The 18,601-nt window shown below is 41.0% G+C and overlaps 1 long non-coding RNA gene and 1 pseudogene across 3 annotated transcripts in view; one reads left to right on the top strand and one right to left on the bottom strand.

Moving 5' to 3' along the window:
• Positions 1–18,601, top strand: part of LOC106841644 (uncharacterized) — a 145,409-nt gene that overhangs the window by 44,835 nt on the left and 81,973 nt on the right. The gene's annotated exons all lie outside the window — the stretch shown is intronic.
• Positions 16,843–17,233, bottom strand: LOC106841641 (small ribosomal subunit protein uS8-like; annotated as a pseudogene).

Here is an 18,601-nt window from a genome sequence, read left to right as displayed (position 1 = left end):
TCCTTCCTGCTCAGCTTCCTTGATATATGGGCAGTGTTCACATTTCCACTGGGGCTGACTGATGCAGGGGGATGGAGTTCCATCTGGATTACAAATGTGGAGACTTCCCTCACTCTCCTGCACAGACACACCATAGAGCAGTTGCTCGGGTTTGCACTCTGATGACATTTAAGATGGGACTAAATGGTTGTTCTGTCTCCTATTCCCTTCCCAAATGTGGTCAGAGGCCCAAAGGGAGGGCCGGGGAAGAGTGAGAAGAACTTGCTGTATGCTTTTACATGGTGGATGAGTAGGGGAGTATGGAATTATGGTTGGGGGAGGGGAAACAGCAATTACCTCGCCTTCCACCCTGGGGGACCAGGGGCTGGAAGAGACCTTAAAAACCAGCAGGATGATCCAACAAGGGGTTAATTTCCAAAATATATAAAGAACTCATACAACTCAACAACAGAAAAATGAAAAACCTGATCAAAAAATGGGCAGAGGGGGGCCAGCCTGGTGGTGCAGCGGTTAAGTGCGCACATTCCGCTTCTAGGCGGCCCAGGGTTGTCCAGTTCAGATCCCGGGTGCGGACATGGCACCGCTTGGCACGCCATGCTGTGGTAGGCGTCCCACATATTGAAAAAAGCAGAGGAAGATGGGCACGGATGTTAAATCAGGGCCAGGCTTCCTCGGTAAAAAGAAGAGGACTGGCAGTAGTTAGCTTGGGGCTAATCTTTCTCAAAAAAAAAAAGGGGGGGCAGAGAATACGACAGACATTTTTCCAAAGAAGATGTACGGATGACCAACAGGCACATGAAAAAATGCCCAACAGCACTAATTATTAGGGAAATGCAAATCAAAACTACAGTAGGATATCACCTCACACCCATCACTATGGCAGTAATTAACAAGACAAGAAATAACAAGTGTTGGAGAGGATGTGGAGAAAAGGGAACCTTCATGCACTGCTGGTGGGAATGCAAACTGGTAGAGCCACTATGGAAAACAATATGGAGATTTCTCAAAAAATTAAAAACAGAAATACCATATGATCCAGCTATTCCACTACTGGGTATGTATCCAAAGACTATGAAGTCAATAATTCAAAAAGATATATGCACCCCTATGTTCATCGCAGTATTATTCATGATAGCCAATATGTTGGAAGCAACCAAAATGCCTATCCTAAAATGAATGGTTAAAGATATGGTATATATACACAAAGGAATACTACTCAGCCATAAAAAAGACAAAATTGTGCCATTTGTGACAACATGGATGGAACTTGAAGGTATTATGGTGAGTGAAGTAAATCAGAGAAAGACAAATACCATATGATTTCACTCATATGTGGAAGATAAACAAATAAGCACATAGATAAGGAGAACAGATTAATGGTTACCAGAGGAGAAGGAGGTACAGGAAGCTCAAAAGGGATAAAGGGGCACATGTGTATGGGGGTGGATAAAAACTGGACCGTTGGTGGTGAAGACAACACAGTCTATATAGAAACTGAAATGTAATAATGTATACCTGAAATTTACACAATGTTGTAAGCCAATATGACCTGAATAAAATAATTTTTTTAAAAAAACACCAGATGGATGCTCCTACTGGGCAGATGGAGAGAGCTAGGCCAGCAGGAGCTAAGCAGCACTCCAGAGCAGCCACTCACACACTTACTGGAGGCAGAGCCCTGGCAAGCCTTGTGTCCACATCCCCCTGACTAGAATGTATAGTATACTTGCCTGGATTGGCTATTGTTGAAAAAAAAAGATAGAGCTGAAGGGGTTGGCCCAGTCGCTGAGTGGTTAAGTTTGCCTGCTCTGCTTTGGCAGCCCAGGGTTCACCAGTTTGGATCCTGGGCATGGACCTGCACACCACGCATCAAGCCTTGCTATGGTAGCATCCCACGTAGAAGAACTAGAATGACCCACAGCTAGGATATACAACTACACACTGGGCTTTTAGGGAGGAAAAAAAAAGAGGAAGATTGGCAACAGATGTTAGCTCAGGGCCAATCTTCCTCACACACACAAAAAAGAAGACTTGAGTAAAACATAACTTCTGCTGTAGACATTTAAATAAGGACTTTGGAAGTTAGAAGGGACTGGAGAAATTTATTAGAATGGAGTTGGTCTAAGCACAGTGATAGGAAGATGGTAGTGACAAGGGACATTCTATATAAGCATGGATCAGTAGATGGGCCCACGCTCAAGGGTATTCAGCACCTGACCTACCCCATCCCTCCTTCCCTGACTAGAGCCTTGCAGGTTCTTGGACAGTACAATCTCTTTGTCTTTAACCACTGTACTCCATGTGCAATAATTCACTAGGGCAAAATTCTGGTTCTCTGGCAGAGTTGAAGTCACTTCATAGGCGTGGGCTCACATCGTCCTGTCTTGCTGATCAGGACTCTGGGATGAGAGTGAATGATTTTTTTAAAGTTATTTTTGACATGGATTACCTTGAGATTTGACTTGTCTTCCATATTTGCCCTTGTGGGCTAAAGTTGGTCCTGGATTTGCTTGTATACACCGTGATGGGCCTTGCGCCATTTAGATTAATATGGTCTTCTACTTCTCCATCCTCAGTTAATCATCTCAAGTTTTCCCTCCTTTTAACTTAATTTGGGAAGGGCTGGGAGAGACAGAGGGAGAGAGAGAAAATGAATGTGTGATTTGAACCAAGTTATCTTGGCATATCTCTTTAAAATTGAGTTGGATACTAACATTAACTTCTGACATGGAAGTATTTATACTAATTTAGGATATTAAATTAATGGCTAATAATAACTTTTTTGTTTGTTCCTGAAAGCTATAAACAAGCCAATGAGACCTTTTGGGCATGTTTGTGTTATAATTCTCTTTGGGAAGTTCAGTGTTACAGATTAGTGAGATAAACCAACCAGTCCGCTGATCCCAGTTTTTATTTTTCCTTTTTTAAAAAGTAAAAGCTGGAGAAAGGAGCTGGCTACCTCTGAGGTTGTTTAGATTGTGTGTAGTTTTCTGGAAAACATCTTCATCGTCAGGGTGAGAAGTTGAAGGTTTATTTTTATGTGTCTCTGTTTTTAGCTGCAGATCAACATTGCTGGCTCACGGTGGAAGCCCCTTTGTATGAAACATCCCTTATTGCATTTGTCCCTTGAGCATAGCACGTGCCAAATTGTCATTCCTACGACTCTGGTTGATGTTCGGGAGAGAGGAAACATCTTGATAATTCCCTGAGATGTGTTATGTCAGAGAAAGTGTGTCATAGATCCTCAACAGCTCACACAAGGGCATCGCTAGGGCTATGATGCCAGGTGCCAGGCCTTCCAGCTCACCTGCTCAGGGACTGTTGCCCATCACCTCTCATTGCCCAACTGTGTACACTTGGCTGCCATTTTCTCAAAGACACTTACGCAGTGGTATTTTGTAACGACGTCAATTCTTTTCCTGTCTGACCTAGAAGATTACGGTGACTCAATGCTGGCTGGTCAACCTTAAAGATTAAATCGAGGACATTAGCTTAATGATTTTAACAGCTAGTGTAAAGGATTTTCCAAGTATGAGGATGATGATACAAAATAGGGTTGGAAATTTTATTCAGTTTTAAAGAGAAAGTAAGTAACACAGCTCAAGGCATACTTTATGATTGTATTTCTTAAAAAACAAGCTTCATGTTTTAAAATATTTGAACAAGAATAGGATATAAGAGTCTAATGGAGAATCAACATATACTAAACTTATAAAATGCCCTATTATGTGAATGGAAACTATGCAAGAATTGTTATTATTCTATGATTAAGATAATTATTTTCTTAGTTGAATTCATTTGCTTCCATTTGCTCTAGTTCAGTCTTTCTCAAATGTTCATATGCATAAGAATCTCCTGGGGAGTTTATTCATAATGCAAATTCCTGGGCCACATTCTCAGACCTCAGTAGGTGTGGAGTGGGCCCCAGGAATTTTAAATAAGCACTCTTGGTGATTCCAGTGCTGGCAGTTGTGGAAATGGAGACCCTTTAGCCAATAATTAACCACTCTCTGGATGCTGACAGACAATGGAGTAAAAGTAAGGATGCCAATGGCAATTAAGCTTTATGAACATACTTGCCCTGAAAAAGAAGCTCCTGCACTCTTTTTATTTCAACTTCTAGTATCCTAGAGAGGCACATAGTTTTGAAAGAAGGGAAAAAAGCACTGGCACGATGACGTCTTTGTAGTGTTTGGTATATTGTCTAGAAATATTTGGAAATATATCCATTAGAAAAAAAATTCCTGCCTGGAATTTGGTGGGGACAAGTCTATGACATGTGCCCTGAGATTTTGCATCCCAGCCCAATGTATCTGGTCTGGAGTGCTTCACTGGTTAGCTCTGTGTCTTTGTTATTCCACTGAAAATGGAGGGGCTGGAGCACATGGTGCCGGGCTATGATGCTGGTCACACAGGACTGGGAAAAGCCTCTGCAAGCTGGCTGCATGGCCCTGAGCTACCTTGCAAAGCTGTAGCTGGGTGCTGGAGTGCTGCACCCAGGCCAGAGGGAAGAAGAAAGGTGAACAACAGCTTCCTCCTTGTCTCATGAGTGTGATTTCCCTCAAATTTAGGAAAGTCCTATCTTTTCTCTTTGAGGAGAATCAGGCCACATGATTTTATTTTCAAAATGCTAGGCATGGACTCTACAGATGAAAAGAGAAGCAAGAAAAATGTCAACAATACAGAAGCTCTTTTTCCTTTGCGATTTGTTTTTCCTGCTCCTATTTTGGAAGGCAATGATCATTTGAAGCTTCTTGGAAAGGCAGGAATGCTGTGTAAGATGACCGACTCCATCCTCAGTGCTTTGTGAGTCCTAAATCAATTGCCTATTGGACTTAGATATCCCATAGGAAACACAAATATCATGTGCACAAAAGTAGGTGTACTATTGAAATTACATTGACATTTTTGCAGAAATAGAAAAACACCATCCTAAAATTCATATGGACTCTCAGGGGATCATGAGTACCCAAAACAATTTTGAAAAAGAAGAACAACGTTGGAGGACTCATATTTCCTGATTTTAAAATGTGTTACAGACCACAGTAATCAAAACAGTGTGGTACTGACATAAAGACAGACAAGTATACCAATGGAATAGAATAAACAGCCCAGAAATAAACCTTGCAAATATGGTCGAAAAATCTTTGACATGGGTGCCAAGATCACTCAATGGGGAAAAGACAATCTCTTCAACAAATGGTGTTGGGAAAACTGGATATCTACATGCAAAAGACTGTAGTTGGACCCTTTTCTTACATCATGTAAAAAAAAATCTTCTCAAAATACGTTAAAGACCTAACTGTAAGACCCCAAACTATAAAACTCCTGCAAGAAAACATAGGGGAAAATCATTATGACATTGGATTTGGCAATAGTTTCTTGGATATGACACCAAAGGCATAAATAAAAAAAGCAAAAGACAAATGGGACTACGTCAAACTTAAAAACTTTTGTGCATCAAAGGACACTATCAACAGAGTGAAAAGGCTGCCTACAGAAAGGGAGAGAATATTTGTTCTTTGTATTCTTCCATGAGATGGTCAGTCAGGTTTAGCCACAAAAGCCAACACAAGAGCAGTGCAGGAAAGGAAAATTTTTTATACTCACAAGCCCCAGAGACAGGAGGTACACCATGCCATGCGGGGCCACATGTGGAGAGCACAAGGGAGCCAGGCCAACCTAGCAGTGGCAGGTTGAGAGACACAGGTGCCTTTATTGTGGGTCAGGGTGGAGCACACAAGCCAACGCCATGAGGGGATTTCATTGGTGTGTTTGAAGGTCATTAGGTCACAGTCAGGGGAGGGCAAGAAAGGAGCTTGTGGCAGGGACCAACCTTATCACCCTGTGCACTTAGCTGCCTGGGCAGAGTGTTCACAGCCTGTTTGTGGGGTTATTGAAGCAGGAAGAAAACAGGAACTTTAAAAATTTACACTACAGTTCGCAAATCATATATTTGATAAGGGGTTAATATCCAGAATATATAAAGAACTCCTACAACTCAACAACAACAAAAAATCAAATAATGTAATTAAAAAGTGAGCCAAGGACTTAAATAAATACTTCTCCAAAGAACATACAAATGGCCAACAAACATATGAAAAGGTGCTCATCACCACCAATCATTAGAGAAATGCCAATCAAACTACAATAAAATACCACCTCGCACCAATTAGGATGGCTACTATCAAAAAAACATAAAGTGACAAATGTTGGCAAAGATGTGGAGAAACTGGGACTCTTGTACCCTCCTGGTGGCATTTTAAAATGGTGCAACCACTATGGAAAACAGTGTACTTGTTCCTCAAAATATTAAAAATAGAACTACCATATGATCCAGCAATCTTATTTCTGGGTATATATCTAAAAGAATAAAAAGAGTGGTCTCAAAGAGATATTTATACACCCATGTTTATAGCAGCACTATTCACAATAGTCAAAAGGTGGAAACCACTGAAATGTCCATTGACAGATGAATGGATAAACAAAATGTGGTATATACATACAATGGAGTGTTATTCAGTCTTAAAAAGGAAAGAAATCTTGTCACATACTACAACATGGATGAATCTTGAGAACATTATGCTAAGTGAAATAAGCCAGTTTCAAAAAGACAAATAATGTACAATTCCACTTATATGAGGTACTTAAAGTAGTCAAATTCATAGAGATATAAGGTAGAATGGTGGTTGCCAGGGAGTGGGGGAGGAGAGGAGAGGGAAGTTAATGTTTAATAGGTACAGAGTTTCAGTTTTGCAAGATGAGAAAATTCTGGAGATGGATGGTGGTGATGGTTGCACAACAAGGTGAATGTACTTAACACCACTGAACTATACACTTAAAAATAATTAAGATTTTAAAAAAAACCACTAAGTGTATCAGTATCATTTTTCTGTGACCCCTTCCCTCAATGCACCTTTAGAATTCTTTGCTGCTAGTCACCAAAACTAACTCTAAATGATGTTAACTATGAAAAGCAATTGATAGCAATATGCCATATTTCATTGATTTGAAGATGTACGCTTTTTCATATCTTAAGATATCTGATATCAGAACCCTTCTCACAACCGATGGCGTTTGTAGTGGATGAGGTGCTTACTGTCCAGATCCCCCCTGCAGCTCCATCTCTTGGCGTGTTGACAGAGGACGGCTCTCAGCTGGGCGTCCCTTCCTGGGATTTGCCTCCTGTTGGAGATAGCTGCCTCCTCCAAGGCTGCACCCCACATTCAGTGACTATTCTATGTGGGAGTTCAAAGATCTGGCTCCCTTCCCTTCATGTGGGACAACTCTGAAGGGCCATCAACTGCAGAGCTCCCTGTGGGTCTGCCGAGGCCTCCATTTCTGTCCCATGGCAGCTCACCTCCTCCCCTTCCTCTGTCCTGCTGCCCTCATTCGCTGGCACATATTGTTCTGGGGAGCCTTCCTCAGCCACCCTTGCACTCAAATCTCCTCAGAGGCTTTTTTCTGGGGAACCTGGCCTAAGAAAGCATGTCACCATTTGATTGAGAGTCTCTTTTTCTTTCTTAATGTTCCATAAAAGAAAGGTGTGGCTTACCATTAATGGTGTCTTAGATTCCATAAAATAAGCTGGAAGTTAGCCAAGGGAAAGAGTGGAGGAGGTAGGAAACAGGCCGAAGCGGCTGGTGGGGACTAGATCTCAAAAGGCCTTGTAGGCTATTCTATTGAGTTTAGACTTTGTCTTGAAGGAAAGTAACATAAGCAACTTTGATTTTTGGAAAGATCTGCCTGGTTGAGGGGTGGATAATGATGGGAGAATGCAGGCTTTGGAGCAGAGGAAACAGAAGGCGGCTCTTTAAATAGTCTATAGTGGGGATGGTGGCAGTAGAGATGCTAAGGTTGGGGGTATGCAAGCGTCCTTACAGAGGTGGAATCTAGAAGATCTGGTTACTGTAATGGTTGTGCAGATTTCTAGAAAAGAAAGACTCTGTCTTGGGTACTACGTTCCAGCAAGCCTAAGATGTGATTGATTGCAGTGTGTCATGATTTTATGTGCCACTGACAAAGAAAAAGGATGTTCCCAATCAAACTGCGACCTGCTCTGGATTGTAAGAGACTTCCTAATCTCAGATATGTTGAAAAGTTAAAAAGTGTGCATATTAAAATTGAAAAAATGCAATACTTGTCCTTTTGAGTCAGTTTAAGCCATCTACTCTGGGGAGTTTCCTGCATCCCTAAAGCTGAGTTAGATGCCCCTCTCAATGCTTTAGTAGCAATCGGTGAGCGTAGTCCTGTTCTGACATTTGTCCTGTTACCCTAATAACACTATTTTACACTTCATGAACAAACATCCACAAAGCCTAACATGTGCCCAGCTCTCTTCTAGGGTCAGCAATCAGCAAATGGACTCAGTAGGAAAAAATCCGACTGCATCTCCATTGCTTGTTTTCTTGCCTCCTGCCTAGTGGACTGTGGGCTTCTTGGCAGAGCACCACGGCATCCCCAATAGCTGGTGCAGTGACTGACACCTACTGAGCACAATAAGGGTTTGTTGTGAGAATGAATGAATACATTAAAGGGCTTTTCTTTTGTAGTAACTAGTTTAGTAACTCACCCTGAGCCAGACCGTTTGAACTTCATGCTTCAATCGTTTCAAAGAGCCTGCCTCAACTTTCTTTGCTCACTCTGACCATCTTGAGCTTTGCTGCTGGGTTAATCTGCCCAGATTACTGCCGTTATTTGACCAGGGTCAAAATCCTTTAAAGGCTCCTTGTCACCCACTGAGAGAAGTCTGATGTTCACTGACTCCTCTCAGTCTAGTTCCAGCTTGTCTTTCTAAACCCACTTCTTACTATTCCCCCATAGGAATCATGATCTGCTCACAATTCTTTAAGTCCTTCCTGATTTTGTCTTTGCTTGACTATCATCTTAGTCTTGCATATTCACTCCTTTTCTCTCCCCAAATCCTAACCATACACTAATACTAACTTCAGATCCCAGCTTATCCTGGATCTTTTCTTAGTTGCAGTGGTTCACAGAGATTTATTTCTTACCTCCATCAGCTATAACTTGTACCATCTAACTTATGTCCCTTATATTATGATTTAAACATTCATTTCTCACCTCCTTAATCATGTGGGAAATTCTTCATGGGTGGGAATTTTATAACATATTTATATGTTCTTTTGCCTAAACACAGTATATGGCAGATAGAATATATTTAGAAATAGCTTGGTGAACAAATGAATGGATGTTAATCTACTGGATGTCTCCTGCTTTTCTCCCCACCTCGGTTCCAGTCCCCGGGGACTACTTTCTACTCTTCTAGTAATTTTTTTTCCCTGAGAAACCTCTAAATTTCTAAATAATATGCTTCTATGTTGCTATTTCTTGATGGATCAGTTTTATACGCTTATTTCTATTACAATAGGATCACAAATTCCCTTTTTTCTTGGTTCATTCCCTTGTTTTACTGAAGCATACCCTCCAGTAGCACTCTAAGAAGGAATAGATGAAGACTATTTCTCTCTTTTCTTAATCAAGTCTATTTTTAGAGCAGTTGTAAGTTTACAGCATAACTGAGGGGAAAGTACTAAGATTTCTTATATCCTTTGTCCCCTCACATGCACAGCTTCCCCCTTATCCATCTCCCCCACCAGAGTGGTACATTTGTTACAGTTAATGAACCTACATTGACACATCATAATCACCCAACGTCCATAGTTTACATTAGGGTTCATTCTTGCTGTTATACATTCTGTGAGTTTGGACAAATGTATAGTGACTTGTATCCATCATTATAATATCATACAGAGTATTTTCACACTGCCATAAAAATCCTCTGTGCTCCACCTTGCATCCCTACCTCTCTCAACCCGCAGGGAGAACTGATCTTTATACTGTCTCCATTGTTTTGCCTTTCCCTGATGTCAAATTGTTGGAATCATACAGTATGAAGCCTTTTCAGATTGGCTTCTTTCACTTAGTGATATGCATTTAAGTTTCCTCCATGTCTTTTCATGGCTTGGGAATTCATTTCTTTTTAGCACTGAATTATATCACATTGTCCAGATGTACCATCATTTATTTATCCATTCACCTACTGAAGAACATCTTGATAGCTTCCAAGTTTTAACAACTATTAATAAAGTTGCTATAAACATCCATGTACAGGTTTTTGTATGGTCATAATTTTTTCAGCCTCTTTGGGTAAATATCAAGGAGATAATTGCTGGATTATATGCTAAGAGCATGTTGAATTTTGTACCACCAAACTGTCTTCCAAAGTGGCTCTATTGTTTTGCATTCCTACCAGCAATGAATGAGAGTTTCCATTGCTCCATATCCTTGCCAACATTTAGTGTTGTCAGTGTTTTGGATTTTGGCCATTCTAATAGGTATGTCATAGTATCTCATTGTTATTTTAATTTGCGTGTCCCTGATAACATATGATGTGGAGCATCTTTTCATATGCTTATTTGCCATCTCTTTGGTGAGGTGTCTGTTAAGGTCTTTGGCCTATTTTTTAATCAAGTTGTTTTCTTATTTTTGAGTTTTAAGAATTCCTCGTATATTTTGGGTAACAATCCTTTATCAGATGTGTCTTTTGCAAATCTTTTCTCCCAGTCTGTGAGTTTTCTCTTCATTCTCTTGAGATTGTCTTTCGTACAGCCGAAGTTTGTAATTATAATGGGATCCAGCTTGTCCATTATTTCTTTCATAGATTGTGCCTTTGGTGTCTTATCTAAAAAGACAGCATCTTACTTAAGGTCATCTAGGTTTTCTGAGAGCTCTATTTTTTGATTCTTTGCATGTCTAAAAATGTCTTTATTCTATCCTCATACTTGATTAATAATTCGGCTAGGTATAGCATTCCTTTGGAATCTTGAAGTCCTGTAACATCCAGCCTTGCTGTTAAGAAATTTGATGACATCAGAACTCCTTTTCCTTGGTTTGTTACCTGTTTTACTTCTGTCTTCCCTTTACATACAGGAAGTGAAATTTTCAATGATATGCCTTTGCATGAATTTAAAAAATTAATTGTGGTGGCTATGCGGGCACTTTAAAGCTACTAACTTATTAGAGAAATGTTTTTGGTATTGTTTTTTATGATTACCCGTCTTCCCAATTTTCATTCTTTTTTCCTGGAATGCTGCTTACCAGAAGTTCTATCTTCTGAGTTCATCCACTACTTATCTTATTTATTTCCTGTTTGCTATCTATTTACCTTCTTATCCTGCTTTCCAAACATTTATTTGATTTTAACTTTCAATGTTCCGTTGGATTTTTAAAATTTCAACTCTGATATTCATTTTACCCATGGTCCCTTTTTTCTTTAATCCCTTTCATATCACCTTTCTTTGAGGCTATTAATTATGGTTTATTCTGTTCTCTATATTGTCTTTCTCCTTACTGTTCTCCCCTCACTTTTCTGTTTGTTTTGGTCTTGGTGACAAATATCTTCCATTGGCCCCACCAATCTGTGCTCAGGTCATACACTCCATCCCTCTGCTTTTTGTCATGGAGACTGAATCAACAGGTTCCTTTGCCTTCTAGCTTCTCTTTGGGCTTGGCCATTGGGAGAGTGGGATAGAGGAGAGTGTGCATGGGGTATTGGTTCCGTCAGTTCCTCCTGACAACTAGACAAGGCTAAATTCTTCTACCAAAGGCCACAGTTCGGAGTGAGTGACCACTCCACACAGCTACCTTCTCCAGATGTTGGCAATTCCTCGTTCCTACTTATTCACCCTGTGCACTGCCTACTCTTGTCAACTATCCCTCCCTTAAATTATCCTTAAATTTCCAAGTTTGAGTGTGCCATCTGTTTCCTTTCAGAACCCTAACTGATACAATCTTCTTCAGGTAAGAAGACTTCTTCAAACGTATAGTGATCTTCAACTGTCCCTTCATAGCTAAGAGTGAGGCAGTAAAAAGCTGATGGGAAGCCCTGCTGTATTGTAGGGGCTTGTTGCCTGGTGAGCTTCACCGTCAAGACATAGGGGACAATCATTTCATTGGGGTGCTCCCAAATGTCACTATCTGGATATATTTTCTCTGGGACTTTCACTGGAGAATAATAATTCTCTAATCTCCAGCTGCTGGGAGGAGGATGGAGAGGTGACCATAAACTTAGCTCCTGATATCTGGGAGCAGGGCAGAGGGCTAGAACTCGAAGGTCCACATGTGGACCTGCACTAAGCATCCCATGTGGGCACATCTACTCCTGCCCTGTCCTGGCTCTGGGCTTGGAAGGGAGAGTAGAAAGGAGCTACCTGCTGTGGGATGATGTGGGGGCCAATTAGGGTCTAGGTCTTCTGTGTCCAGAATTTCACACAGTTTCTTGTTTGGAACAGCATCTTCTCCTTGCCTTCCATGAGAACTTCCCTGGGATTAAACTGGCCTGCCTCTCAGCTGAGTCAGTTACCACACCTCCTTCTACGTTGTGCCTTCACAATTTACTGAGATTTCTTGACTGTTGTTGTCTCTTCTCCCTTTCTTTGTATAATTTGGGGTGAATATTTTTTTTATTCTTTTACTGTCATTTTGGGAGTGATTAAAAAAAGGTGTGAATGCATATAAATGCTATTTTTAGGATTAAAAAAAAGGAAATTTTTTTTTGTAAGCAAAAGCAAGAGACAGTACAGCCCAGTGGTTCAGAGCCTGAATCCAGCGCTGTGACTTCATTTCCTCCCCTGTGAAAAGGAGAGGAGTGTAAGAATAGCACCTCCTTTAGAGAATTTCTGGGAAGATTAAATTAGTTACTATTATAGGGTGCTCAAAAGAGCATGTAGTACATAGTTAGCACTACCTAAAAGGACAGTAAAACACACATGGTTTCAAAATATTCTCTTAATAGAACAGCTGTGAGCAATAGGCCCCTGATACAGGGTTCTGAGATTCCTTTACATAGTTCACTGGAAGCTAGTTTTACCAGGAGCTAGTGGTTGGCTGATCCAGGGACAGAGATCATCTGGGGTCATAGTATGGAGCTTTCCAAGGTTGAGGAGAGGAAGATAGGCAGAAAAATTCTGCTGCCCTTTCATGAAGCAGGCCTGGAGGAGAGAGGCTGGGGCAGGCCTGAGGAGAGAGAGGGGGGCATTGGGAGTGGGTGGCCTGCTCTGGGTCCCCCAGGTGCTCTCATCCTGCTGGGTTAGGTCCAGGCTGGTGTGCAATTTAGGCAGCACTGCAACCTGGAAGAGTAGGAATCTGCCCAGAATGTTCTGGAAGAACTCATCAAGAGACTGATAGTAGGAATAGGAAGTAACTATGCGCTCTAAAGATCTACTGCTTAAACAATACTATTAAAAACACAGAAAAAGGATTTAGAGAAAATCAATCAATACATATTTAGGCTGGGATGAGTATTTGAAAAAAGTCAGGGATGTTTTAAAGAAGAGAAGACAAAACCGACTTGGTCTAACTTAGACTCCTCAGGGCAACAGAGGAATATTGTAAACATGGCCTGATTAACTTGTAGAAACCATGGCCTTTCTAATTGTCTTGCTTATTAAACCAAGAAATATTTACTGAGCACCAACTATATGAAGACAGGGTGACAGTGTTACAAAGGAAAACCAAGCACCATCCTTTTCCCCTGGGGGCTTTCCATCTAAATGAGACATTTGCAAAAGTCACTAAATCAAGGTAATATGATGAGCAGTAAAGTTAACTGATGTTATGGAATTTAGTAGAAGAAGAAATAACTGATCAGTAAAAACGTGGGAGAGATGGGATACAACCTGGGGTTTTGTCCTTTCTCTTCTGTAGCCTGGTCACTGCCTCTTCCTCTCCTCAGACCATATGCCCAGCAGAGCAGAAATACCTGTGTTCCTCATGCAGGTCACGCTATCTGTCACTCCAGGCCTACAGCAGGTAATCCATTACCTTGGAATGCTCTTCCTGCAGCCCCTTCCTTTGTGGCTAACAGCTGGGTGCTACCTGACTCACCTTCAAGTCTCAGCTGTAACACCAGCTTTTCCTGGGGCCTCTTGTGACCTGATAAGGGATATTTTCCCCCTTCGTATAATAATTTAATATATTCCAGCCAAACAAAGTATTTGTATCTTTATTTAATTCAATTAAAATAGACCCACGTGATATATTATGTAACTCTCATTATATACACATTATATGCTGATTACTCAACTGTCAGTAAACCACGAAGGGTGCCAGTGACGCTCAGCACAGATTAACAGTCTCCTAAAGGTAAGGGGCATTTTTTCACATATTCTCCTAGCACTCCTGTGTACCCGCTGGCATTACTTAGCATGCTGCATTGAATCAGCCGTTTAAACACTGCGTCTCCCTCTAGACTGTGGGCTCCCTGTGCAAGTCTTGTGGACAGTTGTGCTCCAGCACCTGGTATCCAACACGAATATGTGATGAGGGCACAGCAGGGAGGGAGAACAGCAAAAGGGAAATGCATGTGTGTATGTGTGTGTGGCAAGACAGGATGAGTTCAGCTTTTGTCCCCTGAGAGTGAGCAGCCTATAAACTGGCATGGGTTCCCACTGGCAGGCAGTGGGAAATGGGTAAAGAAAATAAGTCCCAGCCTGCAGAGGAAGATAGCGGTCCCTGGCTTTAAAATTCCTGTTAATGTCCGTCCTTGCTAAGCAAAGTGTGGTCTGAGGACGAGTGGCAGCAGCATCACCTGGGAGCTTGTTAGACAGAGACTCTCAGGCTCCACCCCAGATTGGCTGGGTCACAATGAGCATTTTTACAGGCACCTCAGATAAGTTGCACGCACTTTAAAGTGTAAGAAGCATGCCCCAGACGATGCCAAGGCTTCCACGATTCCACTGACTTGATTTCTTTTTTTAAAGATTTTATTTTTTCCCTTTTCTCCCCAAAGCCCCCCGGTACATAGTTATATATTTCTAGTTGTGGGTCCTTCTAGTTGTGGCATGTAGGATGCTGCCTCAGCATGGCTTGATGAGCAGTGCCATGTCCGGGCCGAGGATCCGAACTGGTGAAACCCTGGGCCACCAAAGCGGATCGCGCAAACTTTACCACTCAGTCCCAGGGCCAGCCCCCATCCAATGACTTGACTTTAAATTTTGTCCAGTCACTCCTTACTTCAACACTCCCAACATTTTCATATATTGAATTTTTCATACCCTCTTGCAAACTGTTGAAAAAGAGAAAGTGTTAAAAACAAGAAATTAATTTCCATGCAAAGAGCAGAGACCATTCTCAACATACCTTGTGTTCTCAAAAGGGACTGAGTGGTGTAACCATGGCATAGTCAAGTCCGCTATCAAGATCTGGCCGTGCATCAGTTGGTGACACAGAACCTTGTTTTGAGGTAACTTCCAGCTCCGTGGATTTTTTGCATCAGCCTCAGTCCATGTCAGAATCTTTCTTCATAAGAATGAAATGGTGTTTATTTAGTGGCAAGCATATTAACTGTTTTCTTTAATAATGAGCCAATATTGATACATTATCATTAACTAAAGTCTATACTTTATTCAGATTTCCTTAGTTTTTATCTGATGTCCTTATTCTATTCCATATCCCATCCAGAATCCCATATTATATGTCATATTACGTGTAAGGGGACACTACATGCCTCCTTACGCTCCTCTTGGCTATTGACTATTTCTCAGACTTTCCTTATTTGGGGACATACTAATTTTAACAACTCTTTTATTTTTAGAATGCCCCTTCTTTCCCTAGAAGAGCAGAATCCTGCTGAATGAATTCATATAACACTTTAAATCAGATTTAAGAAAATAAAAGCCTGATAATGAGCTCCTGGAGGGTGGGAGTGTGTTACTGTAATCAATCTACGGCTCCAGAATCAAGCGCGGTTCCTGGAACAAATAGGTGCTCAGTACACAGAGTAGCCAATTTCTTGGTTTATTCTTTAGCATGCCCCTACTAGGTATGTGTGTATTGGGGTTATAATGATCAGTGGGAGAAGGTCCTGCTCTTAAACATCTTAGAGACAGAGGTAGAGACATTTAAGCGGAATAAAACTATTTTTACTTGGGAGCCTTGCTGGACCCACCTAGAGAGTTTGGTGAGGGAGACAGTGATCCTTTCTCCAATGCCCTTGGGGTTAAGGCTGAGTCAGGAAAGCCTTTCTAGGAGAGTGAATCTTAAAAGATGACTTGGTGTTGAACCAGCAGAAAAGAGGAGAAAAGTTCTGTGTTGGTTTGTTGTTATCATTTGCTTTAGTAACTGATATTTGGAATTATTTTGGTTTAGATTTTGAGACTGAATCTGTAGTTTCAAACTAACTGGTAATATCTATCTTTTTGAAAATTTGTTTACTTTATGCCAAAATCTAACTTCCTGATTAAAAGAAGGATAAATAAAAAGTTGCCTTTTGAGTAGTGCTGCTCAATAGAACTTTCCATGATGATGGAAGTGTTCTGTATCTGTGCTGTGTAATATGGTGGACACTAGCTACTTATGTCTACTGGGCACTTTTAATGTGGCCTGCATGACTGAGGAACAGAATTTTAAATTTTGTTAAGTTTTAATTAATTTAAATTTAAATAGCCACGTACAGCTAGTGAGTATCACATTGGACAGTGCAGCCTGGGAACACTAACAAAGTCTACTGGGCATCACAGTTTAAGAAGACAACTGATTTTAGGGGAAGAAATGGATTAAGAAGAGATGTAACTTCCTTGAAATATTGAAGATTTTTAATGTCAAAGGGAACATGACCCTGAAAAAATATTATTTTCTATGTTCCTCAGTGCGTTTGCCTGGAATACTGCCTGCTTGGTTAACTTCTCTCTGCACAGGCAGTTGTGTAAAAGATTGTTCTGTGAACAAACTTGGTGATCAATTTGGGAGACGTTGTTTATACTGGACAATTTTTTTTGTTTGTTCTCCATTGAGGCGTTTTATTTGCATGAATGTATTACATCCCTAGAAAAAGAATCCCGGAATTTTCCCTCCTGTGTATTTTTGTCTTGCTTCTTCTTGGTCCATGATGCCAGCTGAGATTATCAGTATAATGACCCCAAACTGACCGGATGGGAGCAGGTTATTCTGCCGTTTTTCTAGATCTTTGGGTTGCACCTCAAATCTGGGGCTGATCACACTTGTCTAACCTGCTGGTGAGGTTCACAACAATATTTCCAGCTCTGTGAGCATCAGTGATTTCAAGTTCACCGACGTAGCCGTGCTTCATCACCACAGTTAGAAACCAGGTGTTGACTTTGGAGCACATCTAATAAGAATCTAGCATTCGCCTAATTTTTTCAGTGTTGTTGATGCTCTTGAGAACATCAGCCAGGACATTCACGTGCACCATTATGGCGGAACAGAAAGATGAGGAAAGAGTTGGACAATTTTGATTATCTGTCTGCACCAAAGATTTTCCAGCAAGAGGTTTGCAACTTGTAAATATCTTTCAATTTTAAAACATAGGTATAGATTAACACTGTCCAACTGACATTTGTGAATGGCAATAGAAAATGCATGTATAATAGGGAATAAGGAAAATGTCAGAAATACTTACCTTTTGATGGTTTAAGGGGTTCAGAAGTCTCTTAATAAGAGAATGATTATTCTCAAGTCTCCCACGCCTTTTTATAGGGTCCACAATTTTCGGTGTTATTCTCCTTCCACGAGCTATGTGATTTTCGCCTAAATCGTAGGACCAGTGAAGAAATGAGTTATTTTGTATGTTATCATGTGTTGTGTATGACGTTATCATGTGTTATGTATGACATTATCCATGGCCCTTTTCTTACAACAACAAATGATGGCACTTTGGATAATCTAACTCAGTGGGCCTAAAGGCCTAAGGCCTCCCCAAGATGTGCTACTTTGGCACATGGAATATTTTGAACTAAAGGCAATTGAGACCCTGTGGGCTCAAGAGAAACATTTACTTCTCCCTTAAATAATTTTAATTGGCAGCCTTGCCCATAACATGAGTTATTATCAGAAATAAATTTTATGACCTATCTGCATGTCGAGGCAAACCTCTAATTACTGAACATCTGCTCTTCTTATTGTCCTGTGAATTACCCTCCTCCCCTCTGAAGCCTCAGGACCCTATCGCATTCCTTAGCTCAAGGTGACCTATATACCTCATTTTACCTTTTTGTCTCTGAACTTCTCACATATGTGGGGTCTCTGACTCTCTCATATGTATGGGGTTGCTGCATATACAAAATTAAATTTGATTTTCTCCTGTTAATGTCGCATGTCAATGTAATTCTTAGAGCAGCCAGAAGAACCTAGAAGGGTAGAGGAATATTTCTTCCTCCTCCACAGGCCTCAACGTTGTTTTTAACTACAGTACAGTGGAGAGGAGCCAGGAGCACTTCTTTTCGGGTAAGACACTCTCTCGAGGGCAGGTGTAGGGGGAGAAGGAGAAGGAAAAGGAAGGAGGGAGGGAATGGGGCCCTTGGGAGACGGAGAGGCACAGGGTGTATGTGGGCAATTTCTTCAGCTTTAAAAAGGACTCACAAAGATGTATCCATACTTTTACCTTTTAGCCATGTAGATGCAGGTGAAAGGGGTTGCTCACAGAAAAACTGTGAGGTTGGGCCTGGGGGACAAGGAAAGAGACTGACTTTTCCCAGTTTAGTTTGCTCTTCTTTTTGACGTTTGTTCTATATGCAAATAGTATCTTTTTAAAAATAATTGCATTTGAAATAATTAGATTTAACCC

This window comes from Equus asinus, chromosome 12, assembly GCF_041296235.1.
Source record: "Equus asinus isolate D_3611 breed Donkey chromosome 12, EquAss-T2T_v2, whole genome shotgun sequence".
Taxonomy (NCBI): Eukaryota; Metazoa; Chordata; class Mammalia; order Perissodactyla; family Equidae; genus Equus; species Equus asinus.
This window is presented reverse-complemented; position numbering and strand designations above follow the sequence as displayed.